At 41.6% G+C, this 20,859-nt stretch overlaps 1 protein-coding gene across 5 annotated transcripts in view; it reads left to right on the top strand.

Annotated features, from left to right (window-relative positions):
• Positions 1-20,859, top strand: part of LOC106580411 (phosphatidylinositol 4-phosphate 5-kinase type-1 beta) — an 82,651-nt gene that overhangs the window by 15,486 nt on the left and 46,306 nt on the right. For 2 of the 5 annotated variants that reach the window (XM_045703208.1, XM_045703207.1), the window contains exon 2: positions 1,280-1,418. The exons of the other annotated variants lie outside the window; for them this stretch is intronic. The gene's annotated coding sequence lies outside the window, so the exon portion shown is untranslated. The remainder of the gene's footprint in view (positions 1-1,279; positions 1,419-20,859) is intronic. 5 annotated transcript variants of the gene reach the window in all.

Raw genomic sequence — 20,859 nt, forward strand, 5'->3', positions numbered from 1 at the left:
GCTCAGTTGAAGTGCAGCTGTGGAGGGTTGAAACCTCTACCCATAATCCTGTGTTTACATGCTCTATTTTTCAGATCCACTGATGCATAGAACAACTCTAAAGTAGTAATTTAACGTGCATGTTACATCTAATTGGTGTTTCTCTAGGAAATTATATTATGTACTTGGAAATTAAATGAATTTGAAAGTCTTGGGTTTGATGTGGTCCAATAAGATCCAAGTTAGATCAGATGGCCATAATGGGCTTAATAAACCAGCTTCACTGTTGAATATCTCTGAACAACCCTTTAAAAAGCTGTTCTCAGAACACAACAACATCACAGGAAGCATGTATACTCAGGGGAAGTGTTTGTCAAAACATTGTTTAAATGTGCTCTGGTTTGTTTAGGAAAGAGAGAGAACACATTACTAGCAAAGCAAGGAAAGTCAACTTCAGAACGATATGTAGTTTTATTGGGATTAGCAGCTGTGGTTTGTAAGTAAGGAATCTACATGTTGCTGAAATGACTTACTTCCCCTTAAAAATGTATTACTGTACATTTTTGGGGATTCTTTCACTGCAAGTTCTCCATAGCTCTGATTCAACATGTGGCATTCTCTCATTGGCAACACTAAGGAAATGTGTTTATCAGCGAGGAGAGCCTAATGTGAGGGACTGTTTAAAAACTCTGCATCCTCTTGGTCGTATAACAGCAGTTGAATCTAGATGGAGAAATTCCCTTTTTCATCTGATTGATCTTAATGACCTCCAATTGACTTATCTCCCTTTCCCTGCACCACAGTTTCTATGGTAGCCTCTGAGATGGTGCAAACTCCATAAGATGGCCACCAGAGCTACATAGGCATAGGCTGTCAAATCATCAGATAGAGATTGGCTGGTGTTTGGTTCTCTGCCCAGGAATTGGTTTGTTGTTATTTGACTCTTGGGATTCCAATTGACTGTAGCTGTAGGTCATGTTGTTGTTGTTGTTGTTGTTGTTTTGGTCCTGCTGAGCTCCCACTCTCCCCCTTCTCTCTCCTGGCAAGGGAAAGACTAGGAGAGGCCCACAATGGGGCCTGGATAGAGAGACTGAAAGGAAGACTGATGAAGAGAGGGAGAATAGGAGAGTGAGTGAAAGAAAGACTTATGTTGTGAGAGTGTGCATGAGGAAAGGGTGAGGCTAAGAGGTAGAGGGAGTGTGTGTGTGTACATGGTGGTAGTTACAAAGACAGCCCTCTCTGTGCTTTCCCCCTTTCTTTCTGTCTCTGTCTCTCTTTCTTTATTCTTTCTATCCTTCAGCTCCTGACCCAAGATCAGTGATGGGAGGGTGACCCTGTCCCGTCGCCCACTACGCCTGATCGTCCCATGTGGCAGCCGCATGCATCATTATGACCGTGTTACCTCCCTCAACACCTCTAATAAAGTCACATCTCACAAGGTGCTGCACAGAAGGAATATAATAACAGGGCAATGTTTTGATTCTTGGTAAGACATTGCTGGTTAAGGGAGAGGACCGTGCACTCCGTGTCGGGGCTTGACTGGGCTGGATTAGGCTTCATTAAGCTTCATTCTCTCTGAGTGTCATGTTTTTGTTGACGGTGGGTGGACTATTATGGTTTGGAGTGTAGGCTAATTTGTGGACATTGTTAGTTTGCCAGCAATTTTAGAGCTCTCCTATAACAGCGTGGCTGCTGAATGAGACAAGGAGAACACTAGTGCTCATGCATATGTTTTAGCCTCTACGCCATATCCTTATCACTCGCCATATCACTGTCTATAGTCGTCTCTGTCAGACCCTATACCCAAAGCATTTATTTTGGTTTGATTGCAGGGCTTTCCCAAGCTGCTTCATTGTATTGACCTTTCTGTCAAGTAAATTCTATGTTGATTCTAGCTCATCAAACCTTCTATTGTCTCCCAGTCCACATGCAGACGTCAGTTAGGCTAGTTGGACATTCCTCTCCCTGCCTACCAGAACATGATAGGACTAGAGCACGGTCATAGAAACCACTGTGCAAACAAACACCAGGTTATATGAGAGGACTGGAGCTGTATAACCTTATAAGCAATGGTCTCAAAGGAAGTTATCTAGCTTGCCCTCTACCACTCATTCTCTCTTTCCTTACTTTAATAAACCATTCTCCCTCTTTCTATCCCCTCTCTCATTCTTTCGACAGCGGTTTCTGTTTCTCTCTTTTCACTTTCTATCCCTCTTTCATTTGCATTCTCACTCTCCCTATTCCCTCTTGTTGCTGCTACACTGTCTCTGTCCCTCTCTATCCCTCTCTGTGTTTCTCACCCTTCTCCCTCTCTAGTGTTGGGGCCATGTGATTCTGTGGGCACAGAGTGGCCCACTCCTCTCGGCTCCACTCATCTCCCTCCCCTCTGCTCTGCTGCACAGTGCTGCTGGAGAGACAGAGACATTCCCTGAATAACAAACACACACACACACATTCCTCTACAGTGCTCTCTGTCTCTCTCCCTCTCTCCTTATCTTGTTCCATCTTCTTTCTCTATCTTCATTTATTTCTGTCTTTCTCTCTCTATTTCTATCCTTCTCTTTCTTCACTACACTTCTGAAAGAAAATATCTGTAGCCATTAAACAGAGAGACTTTTAAAGTGTTCTCTCACTGACACTCTTTCTCTCACTCATCCTCCCTTTCGCACTCTGGCCCTGTATGCCAATGGTAAAAGGTCATATGATAGCGTCATAATGAGTTATGTGTATCTGCCAATTATATACTTTAGTCTATCTGCATAGAAAGGACACTCATGTACTCTATTCTACTCCATTAACTCCTTTTATTCTATGGAGCAGAGGCAATTGAATAGTTGAAAATGCATGTATAGATATCCACATAATGATACTGGAGGTGAACCACAGTTCAATAGAGTGCTCTTCATTTTTCTGTGCTGCTAATGTTTTATACTGTATCTCCTACTCTCTGTTCAATTGAGCAGCAGTGTCTGTGTTTAGACTTGAGCTCTGCGTGGTAGGACTCCGTTGTTTTCAGGTGCAGTGGACTGTTCTAAACAGTTGGCCTGCAGCTCTGTTCCTCTCGCAGAGGTGTGGTGTATGTAGGAGCGTCCCAGAGGATCCACAGGCAGGCTCTTACTGTCTGTAGCAGAATGTGGAACACTTACAGAACTGGCCGTAACTTTACCTGCGCATTGTTAAATGCTCCACCTATGTAGAGTTGTTTGGGACACTGAGGCGGTGTAGGTAGTGTAGAGATGGATGCAGTAGATTTGCCGTTCAGGTTTGTGATTTCTCCTTTCTCCCTCTTGCTCTCTTTCAAGCTGTTTTGACTGGATGAGCTGTGTTGTGGCGTCTTGTGTGATCTCTTGGGATTAACACTGGTAACCGGGATCCTGGGACTGTCCCAGGATAACTCTTCACATTTCCCGAAAAAATGTAATGACAAGACACGGGAAACTACGGAAATTGTCGCCTGATATCACACTAATGCAATTCCAAAAAATACACAACATGTGTTGATTGGCAGATTGGCAAGAAAATCTAATTGCACATTATCCAAACAGGTTGTCGCATGGAAGCCTTTAACCTACCGTATTTACTTCCCACAAAGTCGCCATAAATGAAAAGCACACGCACCGTTTTGATTGGGACAGCTCCATCGCGCAGCTTTGAGACTCTTCTGGATAAATCAATCAATGTCAGATATTTTTTCACTGAATCTCCTTTTGGATATTTGGTAACTATTAGGCTATTAAATGTTAGCTAATTATCTAGCAAGATTAGCAACTTTTGTAATTTTAATTTTGTTTGACTGCTGTTACAACGTTTGTGTGATTCGACAACTCATTAGTTTACACTGGGTGCGTACTGAGTGCGATGTGTCGACATAGCCTAGGGCTACTGCTGAAATGCGCTGAATTAATTGAGGAGCATGATAACTCTCCGAATTCATGAATGGCCTGTGAAGCAATTCACAACAATGTCATTGCCGATCAAAGTTACTCCATCATTACTAAATATCAGTTTCGCCTGCTGTGAAATTTTTAAATAGGGGCGCCGGCAATGTGGCGCAGCGACACTCTTATAGAACCCTGGCATAGTGACCATATCTTGGTTAAAAACGCTTTAATTGGCCACTTCAGATTTTTGTAGTAGGTATTGAAACTTGGTAGATTTTCAGGAAAATACTAATCCCAAGTGGTCTCTATGAGTGGTGATAGTGATGTACTGTAGTTAATCAGAAGGATGAAGTCAGGACAGAGCTGCGGCGGTGCTGCTTTCTGTTTGGCAAAGATTGAACTCAATCTCCTTCCAAAGAAACGAGAGCATCTCTCTCCTCCTGTGCAGGGATCATTCTATCTAGTCATATTTCCCTCAGCTCAGCTAGGTTTCTCTGTATCGTTAAAACTCTGTTTCTAAGCATCTGTTTTGTTATGGAACACTTCTGTGATAATTTCAAAAGACTTGGTCTGACACTGTACCCAATTAGGAGTCTGAAGCAGGAACCTCCAGTGAGGAACAAAGAGAGTTTAGACAGTCAGGCAGGCACGTCTGCTGGGGACTGGAGGGAGCCCACAACAACCACAGTTAGCCAGCTCCTAATCAGTCTAGGATTGTATCCTTACTTAGTCCTTAAATCTTCTGATTTAGTTAACGGAGGTATACGATTTGTTTCGGGGTTTAGACATTATCTCTCTGGAAGATACCTAAAGTGATATCTTATAAACCCAATATAAACAAACTGGAGGTAATTGTATCTATTTTTTATTTTACCATGGCAGTTCCAGCAATATTTGAATCTCTTTCAATCTCAAGTGTGTCCTAGCCAAGAAAGGCAGCAATTGCGGCAATTGAGTATCTTAATACGTAGATCCCTGGAGCTAAGGTGCCTCTTCATGTTACCCACTCACTTTGTCCATGCCAGAAATCTTCTGGGCTTGTTTAACATCCCTCAGTCTGGGTTGTGAAGGCTTAATGTCAAGGAAGCCTGGCAGTCTTCAGCTCTCTGCGTTGCTGCCACCCTATTGATTAGCCTTTATGTCTTCTATCTGCTGCAGTAATCTAATAGTGTCTGTGGGGACTGAGGATAAACAGAGCTAGCCGCCCTCTCTCTTTCTCTCTCTCTCTGCTGAGCTGCTCTGTAGTATCCCTCCATGGAGATATCTAGTGGAGATAATGTGTTGGTTCAAGGTTGTTTTAAATGAAATGAAAAGGAGGGTCTATTTAAATGAAAGGGATGGTCTCTGGGTCTAGCCTGGTAGCAGATCTGTCACGTTCGTTGTCCTGTCAACAGAATTGGGAAGTAACAGGTTACAGTTACCAGTTTTTACATGTAATAATCTTGGATTACATGTAATCTGTTACTCTCTAACCCTGTTACGTTACCAGCTAAAATATTGTAATCAAATTACACATACTTTTGGTTATTACTTCCAGGATTACTTTTCAGAATGTATGTTTGCAGTGGTGTAAAGTACTTAAGTAAAAATACTTTAAAGTACTACTTAAGTAGTTTTTTGGGGTATCTGTACTTTACTTTACTATTTATATTTTGACAACTTTTACATTTACTTCACTACATTCCTAAAGAAAATATAGTACTTTTTACTTTATACATTTTCCCTGACAACCCAAAGTACTTACCTTTTGAATGCTTAGCAGAACAAGAAAATTGTGAAATTCACCCACTTATCAAGAGAACACGTGGTCATCCCTACTGCCTATGGTCTGGCGGACTCACGAAACACAAATGCATCTTTTGTAAATAATGTGTCTATCCATACATTTTAAAAACAAGAACATGCTTTGCTTAATATAAGGAATTTGAAATGATTCATACTTATATTTTAGAAATTAAATTTACTTTTGATACTTAAGTATATTTAAAACCAAATACTTTTAGACTTTTACTCAAGTAGAATTGTACTGGGTGACTTTCACTTTTACTTGAGTAACTTTCTATTAACATATCTAAACTTATACTCAAGTATGACAATTGGATACTTTTTCCACCACTGTATGTTTGCAGAAAAAAATTGTTGACAGCTTTCTGTTTTCTCAATGACATTCAAATCAGCATTGAAAAAAGGTGCACGTTTCTCCTGAGCAAGTCTGACCGCAAGTCAGAGACCACTATGATGACACACCAAATGCGTTTGATGGATCGCGGGAAAAGTGCAGGAATTTATAGGCTACAGTCCAAGCTATGTCTTCCAATGGTGCGACTGCTGTCGGCATCAAAAGATTATCCAACTTGAATAAAAGCTTGGAGGTAAGGATGACAGTAGTGGTGTAGTCTACGGTGATACGGATATCACTTATTATTGATATCTACATAGCGCACTGATGTGATTCACACTGCTGCTCTCTCATTTAGCTATTTGCGCCTTATGTAATGTGGTTGGCTGTTCACAAATGTACTGTAGATGTGTGTTTTAACCCAATAATGGTTGAATTGAAGAAGTTTAAGCTACCTATCAAGCATTGTTTTTGCGACCAGTGGACATCCAGTGAAAAATGTGCCCTTGCAACAGCTGCATAGTGCAGATCCAGGGCCTCATTAATGCAGGGGCTTGCAGGGCTGAAGCCCCAGGGCCCAAGCTCATAGGGGGCCCTTGAGGCAGAGAAAAATGGAAGTGTGTATGTATCAGTACCAAAAGTTTGGACACACCTACTAATTCCAGGGTTTTTCTTTATTTTTTATTATTTTCTACATTGTAGAATAATAGTGAAGACATCAAAACTATGAAATAACACATGGAATCATGTAGTAACCAAAAAAGTGTTGTATAGCAGGTCAACAAATGGCATGCGGCAGGTTAGTCTTATGTAGTACTTGTTATGTTTGTTCCTTGTATAATGACAAGGTAGGTTTAACTACTTTTAATGAACATATACTTCAGCTAGAAAACTCATTATTTAGCCATGCAAGGCATTGTTCAACCACCTGCCCCGCCCGCATAGCCTGCTGGGTAACGTAGTCTAAATTATTAACACATAACAACACAGTACTAGTTGTAATAGAGTTTTGTTATGTACCCATCAGTGACATTCCCTGTTGGTGTGATCATTTTCATCATTGATCACATGTGACAAGCAGGAGAAACTTATTGACTTCATGATTAGAGATTATAGATTGCTTCCCGGGCTCTGCTGTTCAATATTATGTTCTACCGTTACTATGCAAAGATTTTGACAACTTTAAACCAATGAGCCAAGAGCACATCATTGAGAGCAGCTCAGCTTTCAGCAGTAAACCCAGTGGATGACGTGTGAGTGGATCTCTCTGTTTCTCCTGTCAGTATTAGTAGTTGTATTAGGAGGATCATGTACCACAGTATCATGAAATTATTATTATTATTAAAAGCTCTAAGGCCGTGAGGCTTATTCAAGAGCAGTGATACTATCAAGAGCAGTGTGTGGGTTTCTTATTTTTTATCTCAGGATTATTATTATTATTACCTCGATTCTTTCATGTTTCCCTGTGGCTCAGTTGGTAGAGCATGGTGTTTGCAACGCCAGCATGGTGTGTGCAACGCCAGGGTTGTGGGTTCGATTCCCACGGGGGGCCAGTACAAAAAAAATTAAAAATGGATGAAATGTATGCATTCACTACTGTAAGTCGCTCTGGATAAGAGCGTCTGCTAAATGACTAAAATGTAAAATTTAAATGTAATGTTTTCAAGGCAAAACCCCAAACTGTGTGTGTACTACTGTGCTGTACTACTGAGAAAAGAGACAGACATGATTCTTAGCCAATAACACGTCTGTTCAATTACACAATCATGTGGTTTTAGTTTAGTCTTTGACCTCTGTATATACAGTAGTTCCATGAAGGGATTCTATAAATGAACTGAATTACGTTTATGTAACTAGCCTTTATGAACTTCGTAGGCCTAGATGGTACCTTTTAATGTTAAGTGTTACCAGGTTTGATTTGATTAAGCAATGTTAACCTTTTCACGTGTGAGTTCCAAATATCTCTAACGGTCGCTCCTGCGTAAGTTTGTTTGTTTTTGTTTTTTTAATGCGTGTGATGTCAGAGTGCACTCACTGTTCCATAATGTGATTGTTACGCAACATGGCAGTTAACCCGCGAGGCGCTCAAACCAAGGCACACTACCTGCTAATTATCTATAGGCTATGTTTCAACTTGTCAATTTCAAATGATTTTCTAACATGACATTTTCTAACAACAGTTTTAATTGAGGTGTGTTCCATCTCCTCATTAATTCACATAGAATTAGCCCATTTCACTGTTAAGGACAATTTATGTTTAAGACTTTACTGAGCCAGACACACTTCTCTCTTCGAGGAGACCCCAAGCACTTCCCCAGTGTTTCCCAAACCTTTTCCCCCTGGCACATTTTCCAGCTGGCGCCCGCTTTGCCTTCATTGCTGTTTTCCTTACTGATAATAACTTTGGACATGTGTGTGTTACTATCAAAGTAAGTGCCTTATTACATTTTCATTATAGTTTCTGTATGTCATTGTGGTGTTTCTACTGTTACACACCATTATGTATGTATGGAGCATAATGTATTTACGTTTTCAAGTACTGGTGACATCATGCATTCTGATTCTTGCATAGATTGCATTCATGTTGTCATGTAAATGTCTGTCAGACTAAATATGTTATAACAAAACGAGTTAAAGGGATGGTTCACTCGACTGACTTAGTTACAATCTATCATTACTCATGGTTGCCAGCTCAGACCCCCGGGGGTTTTATTTTTTATTCTCCCGTGTTTGCCCCAATTTATTGATAAATCCCTCATAGTAATATTTCCTGCATCATACCTTCCCCCATTTCTACCGCCCACCCTCTCACAAACCCCCTAAAATGGTTTCACCCAAATCTGGCAACCCTGTTTAGCTTTCGCACTACTGTTATGCTAGGCAGTAGGCTCGTACTAGGGGTAATGATCTGTGTGATTTGCTTTGTGATTTGTCAAAAACTGTAAACGACTTGTCAGGTGCCAATCTAAGTTAATATTTTTCGGGCAATGGGCACAGCCGACTTTGACTTTGTTTGTTTGTTTGTTTGTTTGCGTTTTATAGTGAATGGCGTTCTGGGATTAGGGAGTTTTCGCTTGTTAAACATAAACAAACATGGCTGCCATCATAAAGAATTTAGCTGCTTCTCAGCTAAGCTAACAGCATCTCTTTTTTTTAAACAATATTACATTTCTCCCTTGTGCTCACCAGAGATGTGGTGCATTGTAAACAAGTCTAGCTATTAGGTCGCTAACTTATGTTTTCTTTTTCTGTCACCGCAACCTGTTATTTAGACTGGTTTATGGAATGAGTTTGGCTGTGGATGTGTTCCGTGTGATGCTTAGACGAATTTCGCATTTATCTTTTACAATAAAAGGTGAAATTGAGGAATAAAGTTGTGATTACCTTTTTATTTCCCATCAGTACAAAACATTTTAGATCCTTTTCAGACAACAGTGCTGTTTAGACGTGTTTGTTGCATCATACACTCTGTTGCTACTGTTCCAATCACATATTTGCGATGGTATGCTGCAGGGAGTACTCAACAATAATCACAAATATGTGACCATACAGGTCAAAGGGTTGAATGCATTCTCTGGCTAGTCTCTGGCTAGTCTCTGTTCTCACAGTCTGGGGACCTGACTGTTTCTGCATTGAACAATGCTACAACGTTGCCTTGCGAAACTGTTAGGCCAGACAATGCCAATTTGGTTGCAGCAGGAGCAGCCTAAGCCTGGCAGCTGGGCTAATGTAGGAAGGGGTATGACACAGGAGCATCCCGAATGGGACCATACAGTGGCTTGCGAAAGTATTCACCCCCTTTGGCATTTTTCCTATTCCTATTTTGTTGTCTTACAACCTGGAATTAAAATAGATTTTTTTGGAGGTTTGTATCATTTTGATTTACACAACATGCCTACCACTTTGAAGATGCAAAATATTTTTTATTGTGAAACAAACAAGAAATAAGACAAAAAAACAGAACTTGAGCATGCATAACTATTCACCCCCGCAAGTCAATACTTTGCAGAGCCACCTTTTGCAGCAATTACAGCTGCAAGTCTCTTTGGGTATGTCTTTATACGCTTGGCACATCTAGCCACTGGGATTTTTGCCCATTCTTCAAGGCAAAACTGCTCCAGCTCCTTCAACTTGGATGGGTTCCGCTGGTATAGAGCAATCTTTATGTCATACCTCATATTCTCAATTGGATTGAGGTCTGGGCTTTGACTAGGCCATTCCAAGACATTTAAATGTTTCCCCTTAAACCACTCAAGTGTTGCTTTAGCAGTATGCTTAGGGTTATTGTCCTGCTGGACGGTGAACCTCTGTCCCAGTCTCAAATCTCCGGAAGACTGAAACAGGTTTCCCTCAAGAATTTCCCTGTATTTAGCGCCATCCATTATTCCTTCAATTCTGACCAGTTTCCCAGTCCCTGCCGATGGAAAAACATCCCCACAGCATGATGCTGCCACCACCATGCTTCACTGTGGGGATGGTATTCTCGGGGTGATGAGGTGTTTGGTTTGTGCTAGACAGCATTATCCTTGATGACCAAAAAGCTCGATTTTAGTCTCATCTGACCAGATCACGTGACACTTAGATTGCACACAGGTGGACTTAAATTAACTAATTATGTGACTTCTGAAGGTAATTGGTTGCGGCAGATATTATTTAGGGGCTTCATAGAAAAGGTGGTGAATACATATGCATGCACCACTTTGCAATTTTGAATTGTGTATAATTTTTTGAAACAAGCAAAAAAAAAAATATTTACTTAACCAATTTGGACTATTTTGTGTATGTCCACTACATGACATAAAACATCTATTTAAATTACAGGTTGTAATGCAACAAAATAGGAAAAATGCCAAGGATGAATACTTTTGCAAGGCACTGTATTCCCTTCATAGTGCACTACTTTTGACCAGAGCCCTAATGGTCCTTGTCAAAAGTAGTGCACTACATTTGAAGTCGGAAGTTTACATACACTTAGGTTGGAGTCATTAAAACTTGTTTTTCAACCACTCCACAAATGTATTGTTAACAAACTAGAGTATTGGCAACTCGGTTAGGACATCTACTTTGTGCATGACACAAGTAATTTTTCCAACAATTGTTTACATACAGTGAATTATAAGTGAAATAATCTGTATCACAATTCCAGTGGGTCAGAAGTTTACATACACTAAGTTGACTGTGCCTTTAAACAGCTTGCTTTAGAAGCTTCTGATAGGCTAATTGACATCATTTGAGTCAATTGGAGGTGTACCTGTGGATGTATTTCAAGGCCTACCTTCTAACTCAGTGCCTCTTTGATTGACATCATGGGAAAATCAAAAGAAATCAGCCAAGACCTCAGAAAAAGGATTGCCGACCTCCACAAGTCTGGTTCATCCTTGGGAGCAATTTCCAAACGCCTGAAGGTACCATGTTCATCTGTACAAACAATAGTACGCAAGTATAAACACCATGGGACCACGCAGCCGCAGCGTTCTGTCTCCTAGAGATGAATGTACTTTGCTGCGAAAAGTGCAAATCAATCCCAGAACAATAGCAAAGGACCTTGTGAAGATGCTGGAGGAACCCGGTACAAAGTATCTATATCTACAGTAAAACGAGTCCTATATCGACATCAGCAAGGAAGAAGCCACTGCTCCAAAACCGCCATAAAAAAGCCAGACTACGGTTTGCAACTGCACATGGGGACAAAGATCATACTTTTTGGAGAAATGTCCTCTGGTCTGATGAAACAAAAATAGAACTGTTTGGCCATAACGACCATCGTTATGTTTGGAGGAAAAAGGGGGAGGCTTGCAAGCCCGAAGTACACCATCCCAACCGTGAAGCACGGGGATGGCAGCATCATGTTGTAAGGGTGCTTTGCTGCAGGAGGGACTGGTGCACTTCACAAAATAGATGGCATCATGAGGGAGGAAAATTATGTGGATATATTGAAGCAACATCTCAAGACATCAGTCAGGAAGTTAAAGCTTGGTCACAAATGGGTCTTCCAAATGGACAATGACCCCAAGCATACTTCCAAAGTTGTGGCAAAATGGCTTAAGGACAACAAAGTCAAGATATTAGAGTGGCTATCACAAAGCCCTGACCTCAGTCCCATAGAAAATCTGTTGAAAAGCGTGTGCGAGCAAGGAGGCCTACAAACCTGACTCAGTTACACCAGCTCTGTAAGGAGGAATGAGCCAACATTCACCCAACGTATTGTGGAAAGCTTGTGGAAGGCTACCCTAAACATTTGACCCAAGTTAAACAAACAATGTAAAGGCAATGCTACCAAATACTAATTGAGCGTATGTAAACTTCTGACCCACTGGGAATGTGATGAAAGAAATAAAAGCTGAAATAAATAATTCTCTCTACTATTATTCTGACATTTCACATTCTTAAAATAAAGTGGTGATCCTAACTGACCTAAGACAGGGAATTTTTACTAGGATTAAATGTCAGGAATTGTGAAAAAGTGAGTTTAAATGTATTTGGCTAAGGTGTATGTGAACTTCTGACTTCAACTGTATATAGGGAATAGCGTGCCATTTGGGATACAGCCCTGGTGTTTAGATCTGCACTCAGCTCTCTGTTTGCTCTCAGGGAGTTGAAGTTTCAGCCTACAGGAGGAGAGAGAGGGAATAGAGTGGAGGGGATGGGCAAATAAACTCCTGGAGCTATGGAGACCGTGAGAGCACAACCACACCTCAGTGTGTCTAACATAATCACACACACACACACACACACACACTCACATTTACACAACAAGCCTCACTGTGTCAAACCTCCAGTGCATGAGACCTGCCGGCCGTATCCAAATACATCTTTCAGTTCAGCATGTGTCTCCGTGTGTGAAGCTATAGAGCTGTGTGAAGCTGTACAGTTGTGTGAAGCTTGCTAAGAAACGTTTTAACTGAAAAGGTCCTCACGAGTTCTGCAGACAAACACTTACTCTGAACATTGGCACATGTATCTGAGGTGTGTTTGTTTGTGTGCATGTGCGTGCATGTGAATTCCCTGCATGAGTGTTGTGTGAAATGGAGATAAGAGTATGTCATATTACACAGAGAATCTACAATGCCATGCAGACTGAGGGGGGCTTCAGTTTGTCTCATCCCACACCACTTACAGGGCAGAACCAACTTTAGATTTCACTAATGATTTAGCTAGTCTCCTGAGCTGTGCGTTGACTCCCTTCCCCTCGTTCACTCATTTTTTATCTTTCTATCTGTGTTTCTCTCTCGTGTGCACTTATATGGACTAGCACACACAAACACACATTGGAGAAGGATAATTTACGCAGCAGAGTTGTTCCATTTGATACTGTGTTCTTGTTGGTCCTTGTAGACTAGGGAGTCTTTAATTGAGTCTTTACAGTAAAGGACTGAATCTGTTCTTCAATATTGATCCAGCTCCTTTTACCTGTTTTGATTCTAATCCAAACCCCAGCAGCCCATCCCATTCCCCCTGCTACACTAGCTAGTTCAGGAATAGTGTCAGGGCCTCGCCTCAGGAAGTTCCCATTACTTTTGTCCACAGCATTTCCCAAGTGTTCTGGCAGCGTTCTTATTAAGTTCATGTACCACATACAGTGTCCTTAAGAGAGACTGTTCTTAATATCTCTTTGCGCTGACATCGAACATCACACTATTTACATCAAATCAGATCCATGTGCTTGTACGCTGTACTATATATGGCTATGCGTTGAATGTGTTAGTGAGCTTCAACAGCTGTTGTACTGTAGCACCAGAGGATGAGATGAGTGTTCTGTTTGAAAGAGGGCCATCCATCCATCTCTCTTTGTTTAGCTGGGAACAACAGCTCTGCAGCTGTGGGCCTCTCGTGGATTGTTCTGGAAAAGGTCTGATAGAGGGAGCAATGGCTGGCTGGGTAGGTCACAGGTCAGGTGGCTTAGAGACAGAGGGAGGGATGGGGAGAGGGGTTAGAGCGAGGGGGATAGAGGGAGAGAGGTGGGGATAGGGGGTTAGAGAGGGAGAGAAAAAGAGAGAGGAGGAGGGGGTAGAGAGAGCGAGAGTAGGAGTGAGGTAGAGTGGGAGTGAGGCACCGTCCGCGTCCCCTTCCCTATGACAGACAGACTGACTGGCTAATTAACATTCCTCATGTTCAGTATCCATACAGACAGACCCAGCACCAGAAAACATGACTTATTATGATTACCCAGGTTAGCTCAGGTCTGAGTGGCCAACAGACTGTACAGCAGCAATAATAATGTTAGACAATACACAGTTGTGATTTCTTGACTAGGATCCTGGAGAAATGACTGTGTGGCTGTGAATTCTGTTCTTTATACATCTTATGCAATATCGGTGACTATATGTAATATACATGATATTTGCATTTTCTATTTGCATTTGAATAAACATGTTATGACTCAATGCTGCCCCTGAAGGCGAACAGCCAATGGTCTCACACACACACACACTCACACACACAGAGAGACACACACAGAGAGACACACACACCACAGAGAGAACACTCACACACAGAGCGAGAGACAGTCTTTCCTTACCTGGCCTACAGCACAGACATGAACCCCAAGTCATTTACCCTGTGTGCTGCTGCTGTGTTGCTATAGCAATGGGAGAGCTGGTGTACAGATAAGGCTTCAGTCTGGAGATAAACACAGAGTGTCTCTCTGCTACATTCCGCTCTTAATGTCAGCCAGTGTTTTGTTCAGGTGCAGACCGACACACAACTAGGGTTGCAAAGCTATCGGTAATTTACCAAAGTTACCGGAATCTTCAGTAATATTGGTAATTAACAGAGAATTTATGCCAATCTATTGTAACTTTGGTAATTTATACTTGAATAACTTGTACAAAATGTATTCATATATAGCATTCCTTTTTTATATCTGTCCATATTGTCTGAGTTTCTAGTAGATGGTACAAGAGAAAATAGCCTAATTAGTGAAAAAAGCATTGAATGAAAAATGACATTATTTTCAGTTAACTCTGCAACTATTGACTCTTCCAACTAAACTGCCACCAGTTTGACACCAAAACATGGACAACAAATTAATATTGACAGTCAAATAAATAAATGTTTATAAAAATAAATAAAAGATATTTCATGCTCAAACCCTCATATTTAACACCAATGGTATTCACTAAGTTGATGGTTTATATTTAGGGCTATGGAGGGTCCTCAGAATAAGAAGGAGAGGACCATACTCCTCAGTGAATTTAATAAAAATGTAAATTAGTGAAGGTTATTATTTTTAGATAAAACTATACTAAATATACTGCTCAAAAAAATAAAGGGAACACTAAAATAACACATCCTAGATCTGAATGAATGAAATAACATAGTTGAATGTGCTGACAACAAAATCACACAAAAATAATCAATGGGTATCCAATTTATCAACCCATGGAGGTCTGGATTTGGAGTCACACTCAAAATTAAAGTGGAAAACCACACTACAGGCTGATCCAACTTTGATGTAATGTCCTTAAAACAAGTCAAAATGAGGCTCAGTAGTGTGTGTGGCCTCCACGTGCCTGTATGACCTCCCTACAACGCCTGGGCATGCTCCTGATGAGGTGGCGGATGGTCTCCTGAGGGATCTCCTCCCAGACCTGGACTAAAGCATCCGCCAACTCCTGGACAGTCTGTGGTGCAACGTGGCATTGGTGGATGGAGCGAGACATGATGTCCCAGATGTGCTCAATTGGATTCAGGTCTGGGGAACGGGCGGGCCAGTCCATAGCATCAATGCCTTCCTCTTGCAGGAACTGCTGACACACTCCAGCCACATGAGGTCTAGCATTGTCTTGCATTAGGAGGAACCCAGGGCCAACCGCACAAGCATATGGTCTCACAAGGGGTCTGAGGATCTCATCTCGGTACCTAATGGCAGTCGGGCTACCTCTGGTGAGTACATGGAGGGCTGTGCGGCCCCCCAAAGAAATGCCACCCCACACCATGACTGACCCACCGCCAAACCGGTCATGCTGGAGGATGTTGCAGGCAGCAGAACGTTCTCCACGGCGTCTCCAGACTCTGTCACGTCTGTCACGTCCTCAGTGTGAACCTGCTTTCATCTGTGAAGAGCACAGGGCGCCAGTGGCGAATTTGCCAATCTTGGTGTTCTCTGGCAAATGCCAAACGTCCTGCACGGTGTTGGGCTGTATGCACAACCCCCACCTGTGGACGTCGGGCCCTCATACCACCCTCATGGAGTCTGTTTCTGACCGTTTGAGCAGACATATGCACATTTGTGGCCTGCTGGAGGTAATTTTGCAGGGCTCTGGCAGTGCTCCTCCTGCTCCTCCTTGCACAAAGGCGGAGGTAGCGGTCCTGCTGCTGGGTTGTTGCCCTCCTACGGCCTCCTCCACGTCTCCTGATGTACTGGCCTGTCTCCTGGTAGCGCCTCCATGCTCTGGACACTACGCTGACAGACACAGCAAACCTTCTTGCCACAGCTCGCATTGATGTGCCATCCTGGATGAGCTGCACTACCTGAGCCACTTGTGTGGGTTGTAGACTCTGTCTCATGCTACCACTAGAGTGAAAGCACCGCCAGCATTCAAAAGTGACCAAAACATCAGCCAGGAAGCATAGGAACTGAGAAGTGGTCTGTGGTCCCCACCTGCAGAACCACGCCTTTATTGGGGGTGTCTTGCTAATTGCCTATAATTTCCACCTGTTTTCTATTCCATTTGCACAACAGCATGTGACATTTATTGTCAATCAGTGTTGCTTCCTAAGTGGACAGTTTGATTTCACAGAAGTGTGATTGACTTACATTGTGTTGTTTAAGTGTTCCCTTTATTTTTTTGAGCAGTGTATATTCACTTCACCAAATAATTTATTAAAACACTTTTGCGATGGTCTACAGTAGCCTCAGCAGCACTCTGTAGGGTAGCCCCATGGTGTAGCTTCCGTCCTCTGGGTACATTGACTTTAATACAAAACCTTTTGAGGCTCATGGTTCTCAGCCCTTCCAATATATTTACACAATAATTATGACAACTTCCGGAGAACGTCCTCCAACCTGTCATAGATCTTGCAGCATGAACTGACATGTTGTCCACCCATTCAAGATCAGAGAATGAATCTACTACTGAAAGCATAAGCTACAGCTAGCTAGCACTGCAGTGCATACAATGTGGTGAGTAGTTGACTCAAAGAGAGAGAAAGATGATAGTTGAACAGTTTTGAACAAATTCATTTTTTCCAAAATGAAGAGGAAGAGAGCTATATTTGGTTGTATTTTTGTTTTAGTTTTTTTACTTTCACTTAGCTAGCAAATGCAGCTAGCTAGTTTTGCCTACCCGAACAAACTGCTCAAACAGAAAGGAATGCTATGTTAGCTAGCTGGCTATGGCTATCCAACCAACACTGGAACTCTTCCAAGTCAAGGTAAGCTTTGGTTTTGATAATTTATTGATATGAAGGTTTGGCAAGTTTTTTTTTTTTTTGCCTGGTATTTACAATGAGCAAACAAGCAAATCATGCTGTTTTTAATGTGGTGGCTATGAAAGTGAACTGTTTTTATGTGGTGGCTATGAAGGTGAACTGTTTGTATGTGGTGGCTATGAAGGTGAACTGTTTGTATGTGGTCAGGGGTGTATTCATTTTTCCTATTTGTGTTTATTATGGATCCCCATTGGCAGCAGCTAGTCTTTCTGGGGTCCAGCAAAATTAAGGCAGTTTATACAATTCTAAAAACATTACAATACATTCATAGATTTCACAACACACTGTATGCTCTCAGGCCCCTACTCCACCACTTCCACATATTTACAGTACTAAATCCATGTGTATGTGTAGTGCGTATGTTATCGTGTGTGTGTGTGTGTGTGTGTATGCATGTGTCTGTGCCAATGTTTGTGTTGCTTCACAGTCGCCACTGTTCCATAAGGTGTTTTTTTAATCTGTTTTTTAATTCAAATTTTACTGCTTGCGTCAGTTACTTGATGTGGAATAGAGTTCCATGTAGTCATGTCTCTATGTAGTACTGTGTGCCTCCCATAGTCTGTTCTGGACTTGGGGACTGTGAAGAGACCTCTGGTGGCATGTCTTGTGGGGTATGCATGGTTGTCCGAGCTGTGTACCAGTAGTTTAGACAGACAGCTCGGTGCATTCAACATGTCAATACCTCTCATAAATAAAAGTAGTGATGAAGTCAATCTCTCCTCCACTTTCAGCCAGGAGAAATTGACATGCATATTATTAAAAACTGTTTCTTAAAAGGAACGAAACGGGGATAAACATACCTGAATTTGTCCATACATACTTAAATTTGCAGCTGTTTAACTAATGATTACACCCTAGATCAGCTAGATGCAGGCAAGAGTGTGCAAGGCGGTATTGAATGTGTCACCTTGATTGTTCAAAATTCTCTAGCCTAAACCTATCAATGTTACATTGAGCTGGGTGAATGGAATTTGATTGACAGTCATTCAATATGCTCTAATAGAAATAAGGCCATGCTCATAAAAAAATTATCAGCACCGACCGCCAGTGATTTAGGATAATGTTTTATATCTTTGTCATTCTATTATCGTATTTAGTTGTTTAATATATTTTAAATGTGATAAGGCCACACAGAGGGCCAGAGATAATTACTAACACCTGTGATAATCTGAAGTACTCAAAAGGGCCATTGTGATAGATGACATAAAATCCTTGAATACCATCATTCTGGCAGTTTACTGGTAAACATTGAAAGTTTCAAGTAATATACCCTCCCTTTGCAACCCTACACAACCCTATCTATGACATCACTGTTTATTTTGTTCAGTGTATATTGTTATGATGTTCTCAGTACAGATGAAGTCAGAGGTTTACATACACCTTAGCCAAATGCATTTAAACTCAGTTTTTCACAATTCCTGAGATTTAATCCGAGGAAGAATTCCCTGTCTTCGGTCAGTTAGGATCACCACTTTATTTTAAGAATGTGAAATGTCAGAATAATTGTAGAGAAAGAATGATTTCTTTCAGTTTTTATTTATTTCATCACATTCCCAGTGGGTCAGAAGTTTACATTCACTCAATTAGTATTTGGTAGCATTGCCTTTATATTGTTTAACTTGGGTCAAATGTTTAGGGTAGCCATCCACAAGCTTCCCACAATAAGTTGGGTGAATTTCGGCCCATTCCTCCTGACAGAGCTTGTGTAGGTTTGCAGGCCTCCTTGCTCACACACGCTTTTTCAGTTCTGCTCACAAATTTTCTACAGGCTTGAGGTCAGGGCTTTGTGATGGCCACTCCAATAGCTTGACTTTGTTGTCCTTAAGCCATTTTGCCACAACTTTGGAAGTATGCTTGGGGTCATTGTCCATTTGGGAGACCCATTTGTGACCAAGCTTTAACTTCCTGACTGATGTCTTGAGATGTTGCTTCAATATATCCACATAATTTTCCTCCCTCATGATGCCATCTATTTTGTGAAATGCACCAGTCCCTCCTGCAGCAAAGCACCCTTACAACATGATGCTGCCACCCCCGTGCTTCACGGTTGGGATGTTGTTCTTCGGCTTGCAAGCCTCCCCCTTTTTCCTCCTAACATAACGATGGTCATTATGGCCAAACAGTTCTATTTTTGTTTCATCAGATCAGAGGACGTTTCTCCACAAAGTATGATCTTCGTCCCCACGTGCAGTTGCAAACCGTAGTCTGGCTTTTTTATGGCGGTTTTGGAGCAGTGGCTTCTTCCTTTCTGAGCGGCCTTTCAGGTTATGTCGATATAGGACTCGTTTTACTGTGGATATAGATACTTTTGTACCGGTTTCCTCCAGCATCTTCACAATGTCCTTTGCTGTTGTTCTGGGATTGATTTGCACTTTTGGCACCAAAGTACGTTCATCTCTAGGAGACAGAACATGTCTCCTTCCTGAGCGGTATGACGGCTGCGTGGTTCCATGGTGTTTATACTTGCGTACTATTGTTTGTACAGATGAACGTGGTAACTTCAGGCGTTTGGAAATTGCTCCCAAGGATGAACCAGACTTGTGGAGGTCTACAATTGTTTTCTGAGGTCTTGGCTGATTTCTTTTGATTTTCCAATGATGTCAAGCAAAGAGGCACCGAGTTTGAAGGTAGGCCTTGAAATACATCCACAGGTACACCTCCAATTGACTCAAATGATGTCAATTAGCCTATCAGACGCTTCTAAAGCCATGACATCATTTTCTGGAGTTTTCCAAGCTGTTTAAAGGCACAGTCAGCTTAGTGTATGTAAACTTCTGACCCACTGGAATTGTGATACAGTGAAATAATCTGTCTGTAAACAATTGTTGGAAAAATGACTTGTGTCATGCACAAAGTAGATGTCCTAACTGTCTTGCCAAAACCATAGTTTATTAACAAGACATTTGTGGAGTGGTTGAAAAACAAGTTTTAATGACTCCAACCTAAATGTATGTAAACTTCCGACTTCAACTGTACAGTCGTGGCCAAAAGTTTTGAGAATGACACAAATATGAATTTTCACAGTCTGCTGCCTCAGTTTGTATGATGGCAATTTGCATATACTCCAGAATGTTATGAAGAGTGATCAGATGAATTGCAATTAATTGCAAAGTCCCTCTTTGCCATGGAAATTAACTGAATCCCCCAAAAACATTTCCACTGCATTTACGCCCTGCCGCAAAAGGACCAGCTGACATCATGTCAGTGATTCTCTCGTTAATTAACACAGGTGTGAATGTTGATAAGGACAAGGCTGGAGATCACTCTGTCATGCTGATTGAGTTCGAGTAACAGACTGGAAGCTTCAAAAGGAGGGTGGTGCTTGGAATCATTGTTCTTCCTCTGTCAACCATGGTTACCTGCAAGGAAACACGTGCCGTCATCATTGCTTTGCACATAAAGGGCTTCACAGACAAGGATATTGCTGCCAGTAAGATTGCACCTAAA

Source organism: Salmo salar, chromosome ssa20 (assembly GCF_905237065.1).
Source record: "Salmo salar chromosome ssa20, Ssal_v3.1, whole genome shotgun sequence".
Taxonomy (NCBI): domain Eukaryota; kingdom Metazoa; phylum Chordata; class Actinopteri; order Salmoniformes; family Salmonidae; genus Salmo; species Salmo salar.